Below are 12763 nucleotides of genomic sequence, written 5' to 3'. Positions count from 1 at the left end.
CTAAAAATACAAAAAATTAGTTGGGCATAGTGGCAGGTGCTACTCGGAAGGCTGAGGCAGGAGAATTGCTTGAACCCGGGAGGCAGAGGTTGCAGTGAGCCAAGGTGGCGCCCCTGCACTCCAGCCCGGGCGACAGAGTAAGACTCTGTCTCAAAAAAAAAAAAAAAAAAGTCTGAGTTATGTCAATGAATTATCTTTGTTTTGTTTTGTTTGTTTGTTTTGAGACAGTCTCGCTCTGCTGCTTAGGCTGGAGTGCAGTGGTGTGATCTCAGCCCACTGCAACCTCTGCCTCCCAGGTTCAAGCAATTCTCATACCTCAGCCTCCTGAGTAGCTAGGCTTACAGGTGACACCTGGCTTTTTTTTTTTTTTTTTTTTTTTTTGAGACGGAGTTTCGCTCTTATTGCCCAGGCTGGAGTGCAATAGCATGATCTTGGCTCACGGTAACCACTGCCTCCCGGGTTCAAGCAATTCTCCTGCCTCAGCCTCCCGAATAGCTGGGATTACCAGCATGTGCCACCACGCCTGGCTAATTTTGTATTTTTTAGTAGAGACAGGGTTTCTCCATGTTGGCCAGGCTGGTGTCGAACTCCCGACCTTAGGTGATCCACCCGCCTCGGACTCCCAAAGTGCTGGGATTATGGGTGTGAGCCACTGCGCCCGGGCTTAATTTTTGTATTTTTAGTAGAGATGGAGTTTCACCATGTTGGCCAGGCTGGTCTCAAACTCCTGACCTCAAGTGATCTGAAGATGACTTGGCCCCTCAAAGTGCTGGGATTATAGCCATGAGCCACCACACCCAGCTGATGTCAATGTATTATCTTTTAATTTATAGCATAATTTTTTAAAGGAAAAAATAGAACAACCAGATGGAAGATCAATAAGGAAATAATTGATCAATACTGTAGAGCAATTCAACTTAACTGATTTGTAGAAAACTTCACCCAACAACAGCAGAATATACATTCTTCCCAGGTGCACACGAAACATTCTCCAGGATATGCCACATGTTAGGCCACAAAACAAGTCTTAATAAATTTTAAAAGATTGAAATCATAGAAAGCATCTGTTCTAATAACAATGGAATGAGGCTGGGCGCGGTGGCTCATGCCTGTAATCCCACATTTGGGGAGGTCGAGGCAGGCAGCTCACAAGGTCAGGAATTTGAGACCAGTCTGGCCAATATGGTGAAACCCTGTCTCTACTAAAAATACAACAAAAAATAAATTAGCCAGTTGTGGTGGCGCATGCCTGTAATCTCAGCTACTCTGGAGGCTGAGGCAGGAGAAATGCTTGAACTCAGGATGGGGAGGTTGCAGTAAGCCAGGATCCAGCCACTGCACTGCAGCCTGGGCGACAGAGTGAGACTCCGTCTTAAAACAATGGAATGAAACTAGAAATCAAAGGCAGAAGAAAAACTGGAAAAATCCATAATTTGGTGGGAATAAAACAACACACTTTTAAATAACCAAAGGGTCAAATAAGAAATCACACGGGAAATTAGAAAATATCTTGAGACAAATGAAAACAAAACACAACATACCAAAACTTATGGGGTAAGGGAAATTTATAGCTGTAAATGCTCACATTAAAAAAGAAGAGGCTGGGTGAGGTGACTCATGCCTATAATCCCAGCACTTTGGGAGGCCAAGAGGGATGGATCACCTGAGGTCAGGAATTTGAGACCAGCCTGGCCAACATGACGAAACTCCGTTGCTACTAAAAATACAAAAATTAGCTGGACATGTTGACGGGAGCCTATAATCCCAGCTACTCAGGAGGCTGAGGCAAGGAGAATTGCTTGAACCCAGGAGAAGGAGGCAGAGGTTGCAGTGAGCCAAGATCTCATCATTGCACTGCAGCCTGGGCGACAGAGCAAGACTCCGTCTCAAAAAAAAAAAAAAAAAAAAGGAAAAGAAGAAGAAGAAAGCGGCCGGCATGGTGGCTCATGCCTGTAATCCCAGCACTTTGGGAAGCCAAGTGGGGTGGATCACTTGAAGCCAGGAGTTCGAGGCCAGTCTGGCCAACATGGTGAAACTCCATTTCTACTAAAAATACAAGAATTAGCATGGTGGTGCACATCTGCAATCCCAGTTACTCAGGAGGCTGAGGCACAAAAATCACCTGAACCCAGGAGGGAGAGGTTGCAATGAACTGAGAGATTGTGCCATTGCACTCCAGCCTGGGCGATGAAGCGAGCCTGTTGCAACAGAAAAAAAAAAAGAAGAAGAAGATGATGATGATGAAGAAAGAAGAGGCAAAGAAAGAGAGAAGAAGGAGGAGGAAGACAGAGGAGGGGGAGGGGGAGAAGGAGAAGGGAAAGGGGAAGGAGGGGGAGGGGGAGGAGAAGGAGGAGAGGAAGAGGAAGAAAGAAGAAGAGGGAAGAAGAAGAGGAGGAGGCAGAGAAGGGGGAGGAGGAGGAGAGGGAGGAGGAGGAGGAGAGGGAGGAGGAGGAGAAGCAGGAGAAGAAGGAGGAGGAGAGGTCGGGCGAGGTGGCTCACACCTGTAATCCCAGCACTTTGGTAGGCTGAGGTGGGAGGATTGCTTGAGGCCAGGCGTTCAAGACCAGCCTGGGCAACATAGTGAGACCGCATCTATACTAAAAAAAAAAAAAAAAAAAAAAAAGGGCATGGTGAAGCAGGCCTGTAGTTCCAGCTACTTGGGAGGCTGAGGCAGGAGAGTCATTTGGGCCTGGGAGGCTGAGGTTGCAGTGAGCCATGATTGCGCACTCAGCCTGGGTGACAGAGTGAGACCCTGTCTTAAAATAAATAAATAATAATAATAGAAGAAGAAAGAGCCAGGCATGGTGGTTTATGCCTTTAATTCCAGCACTTTGAGAGGACAAGGCAGAAGAATTACCTGAGCCCAGGAGTTTGAGACCAGAACCTGGACAACATGGCAAAACCCTGTTTCTGTTTAAAAAAAGAAAATGAAAAACATGTATATAAAAAATGTGTGTATATTTTTTAAAAGAAGAAGAAGGATTGTAAACCAACAACCTAACTCTACACCTCAAGGAACTAGAAAAAGAAGAACAAAGTAAACACAAAACTAGCAAAAGGAATGAAATAAAGATCAGAACAGAGATCAATGGAATAGAGAATAGAAAAACAATAGAAAAAAATCAATTAAACTAAGAGTTGATTTGTTGAAAAAATCAACAAAATTGACAAACACTTAGCTAGATTAACGAAGAAAAAAGAGAGAAGATTCAAGCAACTAAAATCAGAAATGGGTTAGGTGCAATCTCAGCACTTTGGGAGGCTGAGGTGGGAGGATTGCTTGAGCCCAGGAGTTTGAGACCAGTCTGGGCAACATGGCGAGACCCTGTCTCTATCTAATCTAATGGATAGAGCCTCATCTAATCAGAAGGCTGAGGCAGGAGGATCCCTTGAGCCCAGGAGGTTGAGGCTGCAGTGCGCCATGATTTCGCCACTGCACTCCAGTCTGAGCAGCAGAGTGAGACCCTATCTCAAAAAATAAAATAAAATAAGTAAAATAAAATCAGAAATGAAGACAATAAATGGTGCTGGGAAAACTATTTTCACATGCAGAAGAACAAAATTGGACCCTTATCATACACCATACATAACAATCAAATTGAAATGGCTAAAAGACCTAAATGTAAAACTTGAAACCATAAATCTCCTAGATAAGAACACGGGGGAAAAGCTCCTTGACATTAGTCTTCGCAATTATTTTTTAATATAACACCAAGAGGTCAAGCTATAAAAGCAAAAATAAATAATGAAACCAGATAAAAGAAAAAAGCCTTTTGCACAGCAAAGAAGACAAAATGGGAAGCAGTCTATGGGCTGAGAAAAATATTTGCAAACCACATATCTGATAATGGAATTAGTATCCAAAATGTATAAAGAACTGTTACAACTCGGCCTGGCACAGTGGCTCACTCCTGTAATCCCAGCACTTCAGGAGTTTGAGACAAGCCTGGCCAACAGGGTAAAACCAGGTCTCTACAAAAAATACAAAAATTAGCCAGGCGTAGTGGCGGGCACCTGTAATCCCAGCTACTCGGAAGGCTGAGGCAGGAGAATCCCTTGAACCCAGCAGGCAGAGGTTGCAGTGAGCCAAGATTGCACCACTGTACTCCAGCCTGGGCGAGAGAGCAAAAACTCCATCTCAAAAAAAAAAAAAAAAAAATGGCTGGGCACGGTGGCTCACACCTGTAATTCCAGCACTTTGGGAGGTCGAGACGAGTGGATCATTTGAGGTCAGGAGTTCAAGACCAGCCTGGCCAACATGGTGAAACCCCGTCTCTACTAAAAATACAAAAATTAGTCAGGCATGATGGTGGGTGCCTGGAATCCCAGCTACTCAGGAGGCTGAGGCAGGAGAATCGCTTGAACCTGGGAGGTAGAGGTTGCAGTGAGCCGACTGCATTCCAGCCTGGGTGACAAGAGCAAAACTCCGTCCGCAAAAAAAAAAAAAAATAATAATAATAATAATAATTGTTAAGATGGTAAATTTTACATTAAAAATGATTACGATAGTAAAAAAATAAAATAAAAAAAACTGTTACCACTAAAAAAATGTTTAACCAAGCGAAAAAAAGAAAAAGGAAAGAAATTTTTAAAAAACCCAGGTGATTCTGAAGTGCCCCAGGTTTGGAAACACAGTTACGTGATGACCCTGGATGACTTCCAAGAGGAAGAGGAGCTTTGAGTGAGCTGTAAAGGGCAGAAACGTTTTGGCTGGGGGAAGGGAACAGGGAAGTTACAAAGGAAGGAATGAGTTCAGTAGTAGCAGCGACATCACAAACATTTAACATACTGTAAGTACCTATTATATGCCAGGCGTGTGGTTCACATGTGTTCTCTTGTTTAAGCCACACGACGGTAACTCTAGGAGATGGGCACTACTGGTGCCATTTTATGGAATAGAAACTGGCTGGCAGTTTGGGGCAGCCAGAGAGAGAGACCAGCCTGCCTATGTAGAGACGATGCAGATTGGAACAGAGCAGGCAAATTACCAAAGGCCTTGACACCAGTCAGAGAAGTCCACCTGATACCATGGACATGGGGAGTCGTTACAGGTTCTTGAGCAAAAGAGTGGTGTGATTTGAGAGGGGTTTCCAGCAAGTGAATCTAGCAGCAGTGTGCAGGAAAGTTCTGGCTGAACTTTGTGCCCTATACCAGAGTGGAAGCCCAATCCTTGCAAAATGGGCAACAAACAGATGTGCAAGTTGGGAATCAAAGGAAATCCACTCCTGAAGCAGGTGCCCCATTCTCCCTTCCCCTACCTGACTTCAACACGCCCAGGTCTCTCCTCTGAGTGGCTCACACCTTGAAAAAGCAGGTCTTCTGGTGCCTGCCCTGCTCTGGCTGGGCAAAACCAGATGGGGCAGGGCTGTGTTCTGCAGTTTGGAGGCTGGGACTGTAGGGGCATTGTTGACGTGTCCTGTCCCTGTGAGCGCTCTCTGCTGGAGGATCCTGGCCTGGCATGAGTCTGCAGGCTCTGGGCACTGGGCCCAGATGGCTTTCATTTTTTATTAGTGATGGGGTGTCTTTCAGACTCCTGGTGATATTAATTACAGCCTGTTGTATAACAAGCTATGGTTTCACAGAGGACAGAGCTCACTGTCTCAAAGGCCTCTGGCCCCTGAGTTATTGGACTTCAATATGAATTTCTAAAAAAAAATTAACTTCCCCTTTTTTTTGAGACAGGGTCTCCCTCTGTTGTCTAGGCTGGAGTGCAGTGGCATGATCTGAGCTCACTGCACCCTCTGCCTCCCGGGTTCAAGAAATTCTCATGCCTCAGCCTCCTGAGAGTACCTGGGATTACAGGCATGTGCCACTACACCTGGCTAAGTTGTGTATTTTTAGTAGAGACAGGGTTTCACCATGTTGGCTAGGCTGGTCTCAAACTCCTGGCCTTGAGTGATCCACCCACCTTGGCCTAAAAATGGATTCTCAAGGATGCTGGGCTCCTTCCTTCTTCTGAGGCTCAGCAGGAGCCGTCAGTCCCCCAGCTTCCTCAGGAGGGCCCATGGGGCAGAACCCTGCAGTTCCTGTGGGTTATTCTGGAAGCTGTTCCTTAAGAATGAAGAATTCAGCCAAGTGTGGTGGCTCATGCCTGTAATCCCAACACTTTGGGAGGCTGTGGCAGGAGGAGTGCTTGAGCCCAGGAGTTTGAGATCAGCCTGGACAACATAGGAAGACCCCATTGCTACAAAAAAATAAAGTTAAAATAAAAAAGAATTGAGAATTCTAGAAATCAGATCTAGAAGCTGGACACAGATGGCCATAACAGGGCAGTAGATTCCTGTTCCAATAAAGAAAGGTAGTGATGTCTAATGTTACAGAATTGTTCAAAGAAGGGCCTCAGTCTCGTACCAGGAACATCAGAATGGGTTTATGCATTGAACTGTGGGGTTTACAAACTTCTTTCAGGGGCAAATCCCTGAAACTCTGCCCACTGGGCCTTCCTGGCACTGAGGCAGCTCTGCTGAGCCTGGGGCCACACTGCAAGCCCTGCCTAATGTCCTTTCCAACCTAGAGAACCCATACTCTGCCATTCTAAGCCAATTAAATATTATTAAATGAAGACAAGTCATTTGAAAATCAGACACTCCCTTAGTGGATCAAATGTTCATTTCTGAATGAACCCAGACTGTATTCAGGTATTCCTGAGTTTCTAATTTGTTTCTCCTATTTAATAATTAAATAAAACTCATGGAGATTGAAAACATGTCCGGGACCATGCTAAGTGCTTTAAACATATTTCTTTTTAATCCTCACAATAACATTCTCATCCTCAAGAATTAAGGGAGGCGGGAGAGTTTATAAGTGACCTGTGCAAGGTCTCCCAGCTGGAGGCCAGGATTCAGGTTCAGGTCATCTAGGCTGTCTGCCTTTCTGCCGCCTCACTTCTGCCCCATTTAACAGCCCTACCCCAACCACCTCCTCCATCAGGGAGGCCAGCCCATGCCAAATTCTGTGTTGCTACCCTCCCTGCTCTGTCCCTATCCTGTCCATCCTTCAGGGCATGAAACCGACATAGGAAAAGTACACTGAAAATGTATCATTTGGCCAGGTGCAGTGGCTCATGCCTGTAATCCCAGCACTTTGGGAGGCTGAGGCAGGAGAATCATTTGAGTCCAGGAGTTTGAGACCAGCCTGGGCAATGCAGTGAGACCCAGTCTTAAGTTAAAAATTATTTTAATTATTTTAAATTTTATTTTTAAAAATATATAAAATAAGGCCGGGCGCAGTGGCTCACGCTTGTAATCCCAGCACTTTGGGAGGCCGAGGCGGGCGGATCACGAGGTCAGGAGATCGAGACCATGGTGAAACCCCGTCTCTACTAAAAATACAAAAAATTAGCCGGGCGTGGTGGCGGGTGCCTGTGGTCCCAGCTACTCGGAGAGGCTGAGGCAGGAGAATGGCGTGAACCCGGGAGGCGGAGGGTGCAGTGAGCCGAGATCGTGCCACTGCACTCCAGCCTAGGGGACAGAGCGAGACTCTGTCTCAAAAAAAAAAAAAAAAAAAAAAATATATATATATATATATATATATATAAAATATTTTAAATTTTTCAAAAAGGAAATATGTCATGTATATTATAAAGTTGCAGGACCCAAACCATAGATCCTTAAGGCTATCTAGGGCCAGAAGAGGATTCTAGACAGTTTTTTGGTTTGTTTGTTTGTTTTTTTTGTTTTTGTTTTGAGACTGAGTCTTGCTCTTGTTGCCCAGGCTGGAGTACAATGGCACAATCTTGGCTCACCGCAGCCTCCGCCTCCCAGGTTCAAGTGATTCTCCTTCCTCAGTCTCACGAGTAGCTGGGATCACAGGCATGCGCCACCACGCCTGGCTAATTTTTTTTTGTTTTTGTATTTTTAGTAGAGACGGGGTTTCACCAAGTTGGCCAGGCTGGCCTCAAACTCTTGATCTCAGGTGATCTGCCCACCTTGGCCTCCCAAAGTGCTGGGATTATAGGCGTGAGCCACTGCGCCTGGAGATTCTAGACAGTTTTTAAAGTGTTTCCACAGTCTGTGTTTTATTTAACCTCCACATCCATCCTGGGAAAGATGTAAGTGTTAATAGTTCCACTTTACAAATAGGACACAAGGCTCAGAGAAGCTGTCACAGGTCTGAGGTCACACAGGTAAGGAAAGCAGCTCAGCCAGAATTAAAGGGGCGTGAGTTTCTGGGTGGCTCAGAGTTACTGATGAGAACCCAGCTCTTCTTTTTACTTTTATTTGTATTTATTTATATATTTTTTGAGACAGAGTTTAATTCTCGTTGCCAAGGCTGGAGTGCAATGGCGCAATCTCGGCTCACTGCAACCTCTGCCTCCCAGGTTCAAATTATTCTCCTGCCTCAGCCTCCCAGATAGCTGGGATTACAGGAGCATGCCACCACACCCAGCTAATTTTTTGTATTTTTAGTAGAGACAGCGTTTCACCGTGTTGGCCAGGCTGGTCTCGAACTCCTAACCCTAGGTGATCCACTTGCCTCGGCTTTCCAAAGTGCTGGGATTACAGGCATGAGCCACCGCGCCTGGCCTATTTTTATTTTTTATTGGAGACAGGGTCCCGCTTTGTCACCCAGGCTGAAGTGCAGTGGCATGATCTTGGCTCACCGCAACCTCCGCCTCCCAGGGAGAACCCAGCTCTTCTGACACCACTGCCAATGCCCTGCCCTCATATTGCAAGGCTCCCAGAGTGGCAAACCATCTGTGCATAAAGATCTCAAGACAATGTCACTCCACATAGCTCTTCCTCGGTAGCACATGTCGTTTGCTCATTATTCTTCCTCTTTTTTCTTCCTCTTCCTCTTCTCTCACCATAAATTATATCCCTTGCCTAAGGAATACATTAATTCTGCTTAAATAAAGATAACAGCAGCCTCACCCCTGCACTCAGCTAATTGAGGGCCATCACTTGCACAGCCAGCCATGGACACACCCAGGGCATACCCACCATTTACTGAGCTTTTTTTTTTTTTTCTGAGACGGAGTCTCATTCTATCGCCCAGGCTGGAGTGCAGTGGCGCAATCTTGGCTCACTGCAACCTCCGCCTCCTGGGTTCAAATGATTCTCTTGCCTCAGCCTCCCGAGTACCTGGGATTACAGGCACCCGCCATCACACCCGGCTAATTTTTCAGTAGAGAAAATACTTCCAGTAGAGACGGAGTTTCACCATGTTGGCCAGGCTGATCTTGAACTCCTGACCTAGTGATCCACCCACCTCAGCTTTCCAAAGTGTCGAGATTACAGATGTGAGCCACTGCGGCCCGCCCACTTACTGAGCTTTTAACAACATGACATTCTCACCACAAGTCTCTGAAGTCAGTTTTCATTTGCCTACTTTACAGATGGAGCAATAATGGCTCAGAAGGTCTCTCATGGCTTGTTCAAGGTCACACAACTTATAAGTGACAGCCAGACTTGAACCTAAGTCTACCTGAAGCTAAAGCCTGTGTCCTTCATGCCATGGTTCTGACTGAGGGGTACCCAAGCCATAGCTAGCTTTTGCCCTCTCCATGTTAGGATCCTTCCAGGAAACAAGAAGCTTTAGCATGCTTGTAAGTTATGCCAGGCTTGGAGCTATCGAATGACAATAATATTGTTATTTTTTTCCCATATTTTGAGCACTTACTGCAGGCATTGTCGCCTCATTATGTCAGTCAGTCCTTGCAAATGCTTTGTGAAGTAGATGCTGCTATCCCCATTTTACAGATGAGATAACTGAGGCCCAGGAGCCTCAGTAACTTGCCACCAGCACCCAGCTTGTGAGTGATGAGATGAGGATTTAGACCCAGGTCTGGCTGATGCCTATGCCCTTGTCTTTAACCACTTCTCTCCCCACCTTGCCTGCCAGGTTTACTATTCTTTCAAACATGACATGAATTCTCCGTGCCTCTGGAGATCGGCCAGGAGAGGCAGGTTTGGTCAATTTGGCCATCGGGAGACTCAGAACACTCTGAATTCGCTGTCACTTTGGTTCTACCTGGGGCTGGCTACGTTTCCCCGCAGGAGAACTGCTCTGAGTTTCAGGATGGTGCCAGATGACAGCTAGAGTGTCTGCTAGAACTCTGAGAACATATGTGACTTGCCTATTTGGAGGTACAGAAAAGACTGGAGCTCAGACTGTTTAAAAACAGTTCCTTTTCTTTCAGCAGGACATGTGTGCAGTGCTCATTTTCCAAAGAGGAGGAGAAGAGCAGGGTATTTAGGTCAACAGCAGGGGATCCACGAGTCTGCCATGGGACTCACTAATGCAGGAGTAGAGAGAGAACCAGTGAGAGCTCTTTTGGTTGCAAGTGACAGAAAATCCAACCCAAACTTTTTTGGTTAAAGCAAAAAGTGGACTTATTCACTCATAAAGCAGACAAGCCTAAGAGTAAAGTCAATCTTCAGGGGCAGCTTCATCAAAGAATCAAGTCTCTGCTTCCCCTCTCTGCTCTACTGCACACTGGTTTCACTTTCCTGTCATTGCAAGATGGTGGCCATAGCTCCAAACCTTACCCCCTCGCAGGAAAAGGGAAAAGGTAAGTACAATAAGTCCAACAACTAATTGAGTTCTACTGTCCCTAGCTGGCCTGACTTGGCTCAAAAGTGACATAAAGAAATGTGATGCATTGATGGACTGGACCTGAGCCCACACAACACTTGTGACTGGATCAACACCACCCAACTGTATGGACTTTGAGTAGGCAAGGGATAGTGCCCTCAAACCAAAATTGGGATGCATTATAAGGAGGAAGATGAGGCTGGGCGTGGTGGCTCATGCCTGTAATCCCAGCAATTTGGGAGGCTGATCACCTGAGGTCAGGAGTTCGAAACCAGCCTGACCAACATGGTGAAACCCCGTCTTTACTAAAAATACAAAAAAATTAGCCAGGCTTGGTGGTGCATGCCTGAAATCCCACCTACTTGGGAGGCTAAGGCAGGAGAATCGCTTGAACCCAGGAGGCAGAGGTTGCGGTGAGCCGAGATCGCACTCCAGCCTGGTCAACAAGAATGAAACTCTGTCTCAAAAATTAAAAAAAAAAAAAAAAAGAAGAAGAAGAAGCAAGATGAACGGATGCTGCATGTGGAAGGAAGGGAGGGAGGGAGGGAGGGAGGGAAGGAGGGAGGAAGGGAGGGAGGAAGGATGGAAGCAAAGAAAAAGAAAGAGAGGAAAAAACCCCACTTGAGGTAAGCAATTTCACATACAAATATGTGGTTACACACAGATACGCCAAATAGCTTACAGATAGGTTATGGTCCAAAAATTCATTTGTAAATCAGTTTAGAACTTAGCACATTTTTTACCCATGTGGAGAAAAGGGTAGTGGAATTTTCAATTGTCAAATTCCCAGGCTAAGAGATGTTTATTTAATGTGTAATATAGTGGAAATGCTGAATTTTTGAAATGAAAAAACAGAAAGCAAGACTTACAACCATGGATGATAAATAAGAAAGATTTGGGATCCGAAACCCTGTCATCATTTGTTATGAGTGCTGATGCTAGAGAAAAGCACGTTTAATTAATGAGAATGAGCTGGCAGATGGAGGCTCCAGAGGGGATCTGAAGGGGGCTTCTGAGCATGTCCAAGGGCTCAGGGGGTTGACGCGGGTCTCTGTAATGCTTAATTTTCCTTCATGTGATATGGTTTTCCTTTTTTTTTTAATAATATAGGTGTATCTAGGAGAATACACCTCTCCTATTTTCTTTTTACAGGTGTGCAAAGAAAATGTGAATCTTTGCAACCCCACCATGATTCCAGCCATTTTTTTTTTTTTTTTACTCACAAATGGACTCCACAGAAGGGAGGGGAGAGCAGGAGGTTGTCTCATAGCACCTGGGCAAGAGGTGGCAAAAGGAAGGCAGGAGGGGGCTGAGAAGAAGGAGACAAGCATGAAGTGAACTAGAGGGGCTGGGTCTGCAGAGGAATGACCTGCACCTGTTGCAAGGTGTCCCCGCCTTCTTTATCACTGTGATGAGATGTATTCAAACTCATGTTTCCCAGCTGGGTGCAGTGACTCATGCCTGTAATGCCAGCACTTTGGGAGGTGAGGTGGGGAGATCACCTGAAGTCAGGAATTCAAGACCAGCCTGGCCAACATGGTGAAACCCCATCTCTACTAAAAATACAAAAAAAAAAAAAGAAAGAAAAAGGCCAGCGCAGTGGCTCACACCTGTAATCCCAGCATTTTGGGAGGCTGAGGTGGGTGGATCACCTGAGGTCAGCAGTTCAAGACCAGCCTGGCTAACATGGTGAAATCCCATCTTTACTAAACATACAAAAAATTAGCCGGGCGTGGTAGTGGGTGCCTGTAATCCCAGCTACTTGGGAGGCTGAGGCAGGAGAATTGCTTGAACCTGGGAGGCGGAGGTTGCAGTGAGCTGAGATCGTGCCATTGCACTCCAGCTGGGCGACAAAAGCAAAACTCAAAATAAATAAATAAATAAATTAGCTGGGCGTGGTGGCCCATGCCTGTAATCCTAGCTACTCTGGAGGCTGAGGCCGGAGAATCGCTTGAACCCAGGAGGCAGAGGTTGCTGTGAGCCAAGATCAAGCCACTGCACTCCAGACTGGGAAACAGAGCAAGACTCCGCCTCAAACAAAAACAACAACAACAAAAAACTCATGCTTCCCAATACTCAGCATTTCTTCTCTCAGACTATCTAGAAGTATGCGGGCAGCCACCAAGCTATCCCTAGGAATAGCTGCCCCCTCTGCCACACTGGTCGCTAAGGACAATTCTCTGACATCCCTGTATGCAGTTTCCACTCCCATGAAGAAAAGAGATTT

General features: G+C 45.8%; 1 protein-coding gene across 1 annotated transcript in view; it reads right to left on the bottom strand.

Moving 5' to 3' along the window:
- ARPIN (actin related protein 2/3 complex inhibitor) overlaps positions 1 to 5294 on the bottom strand; it is an 81682-nt gene extending 76388 nt beyond the window's left edge. The window contains exon 1 of the mRNA XM_063638569.1: positions 5259 to 5294. The gene's annotated coding sequence lies outside the window, so the exon portion shown is untranslated. The remainder of the gene's footprint in view (positions 1 to 5258) is intronic.
- Positions 5295 to 12763: the final 7469 nt, after the last annotated feature.

This window comes from Symphalangus syndactylus, chromosome 5 (assembly GCF_028878055.3).
Source record: "Symphalangus syndactylus isolate Jambi chromosome 5, NHGRI_mSymSyn1-v2.1_pri, whole genome shotgun sequence".
Classification (NCBI taxonomy): domain Eukaryota; kingdom Metazoa; phylum Chordata; class Mammalia; order Primates; family Hylobatidae; genus Symphalangus; species Symphalangus syndactylus.
Note: the sequence above shows the minus strand (reverse complement) of the source record. Positions and strands in the feature narration are given on the sequence as shown.